The sequence below is a fragment of the Pteropus vampyrus genome, unplaced genomic scaffold (assembly GCF_000151845.1).
Source record: "Pteropus vampyrus isolate Shadow unplaced genomic scaffold, Pvam_2.0 Scaffold196, whole genome shotgun sequence".
Lineage (NCBI taxonomy): Eukaryota > Metazoa > Chordata > Mammalia > Chiroptera > Pteropodidae > Pteropus > Pteropus vampyrus.
Window position 1 is genome coordinate 622,227 of NW_011888977.1, and position 1,486 is coordinate 623,712.

Below are 1,486 nucleotides of genomic sequence, written 5' to 3' on the forward strand. Positions count from 1 at the left end.
TGCATATTTACTGCCTTACACTGGAACTCCACCAGGGCCTGTAACATTTGCTGCCTTCACACCCCTTTTCCCTTCAACAATATCAAACTCTTTAGTTTCTCCATTTCCTATACTGCAGGTACTTCCTGGGGTTATTCTTCTTTATGGCAGTCAGGTGTACAAATACATTTTCCTTGGTGTTGCTCCTTTTGATGAAACCATATCCATTTCTTACACTGAACCATTTTATTGTTCCCAGAACCTTCATTGCAATGATCTTGTTTCTGCCATCAGATGCTGCTGATGTGAGGCCTCCTGAGCTGCTACCCCCTGCACTGCTGCCCATGATACTGGGCTTGGTGTTGGCTGCAGTGACGGCGGGGGGCAAGGGGTGGAGGTTAGCTGATAGCTGCTGGGTCTCTGCCTCACTGCTCATGGTTGTAGAGATGGTGAGTGGGCCTGGCTGCAGCAGCTGCAGCTCCTCCCAGGATGTGATGGTAACTAGGCTGGCGGCAGCAGTGGGGCTGCTAGGGCTCTCTGGGGTCCCCTCTCTGCTCCTGCTGCTGATCCAGCTTGAGAAGATGCTTGATATAATTTCAACCTTCTTAAATTTATTGAGACTTGTTTTGTGGCCTAACAAATGGTCTGTCCTGGAAAATGTTCCATATGCACTTAAAAAGAATGTGTATTCTGCTGCTTTTGGGATAAATGTCCTAAAAGATATCTATTAAGTCCATCCGGTCTTAAATGTGTCATTTAAAGCCATTGTTTCCATGTTGATATTCTGTCTGGTTGATCTAACCATTGATGTCAATGGGGTGTTAAAGTCCCCTACTATTATTGTATTACTGTCAGTCACTTTATGTCTGTCAATATTTGCTTTATATATTTAGGTATGCCTATGTTGGGTGTGTAGATGTTTAAAAGAATTATATCCTGTTGTTGGATTGATCCCTTTATCATATGTAATGCCCTTTTTCACCTCTTGTTATAGCCTGTGAGTTTTTAAATTAAATTTATTGAGGTGACACAGGTTTCAGGTGTACAATTTAATAATACATAATCTGTATATTGCATTGTGTGTTCGTTCACCCCCCAAAGTCAAATCTCCTTCCATCACCATACATTTGACCCCCTTTAACCTTATCTAAATCCCCACTCCCCAGTTTTCCTCTGGTTACTACTAAACTGTTGTCTGTGTCTATGAGTTTTTGTTTGTTTATCTTGTTCATTTATTGCTTTCAAAAAGTTTTCTATCCCACATCTGAGTAAAATCGTGTGGTTCTAAATTTTCTGTCTGACTGATTTTGTTTACAATTGGATAATCTCAAGATCCATCCATGTTCTTGCAAATGGCAGTATTTCATTTTTTTTAATGACAGCCTGTGTTTTAAAGTCTATTTTATTTGATATAAATATTGCTACCCTAGCTTCTTTTTCATTTCCATTTCAAGAAATATCTTCTTCCATCCCTTTACCTTTAGTCTCTGTGTGTGTGTGTGTGTGT

The 1,486-nt window shown here is 40.4% G+C and overlaps 1 pseudogene; it reads right to left on the reverse strand.

Moving 5' to 3' along the window:
- LOC105299924 overlaps positions 1-415 on the reverse strand; it is a 128,346-nt pseudogene extending 127,931 nt beyond the window's left edge.
- Positions 416-1,486: the final 1,071 nt, after the last annotated feature.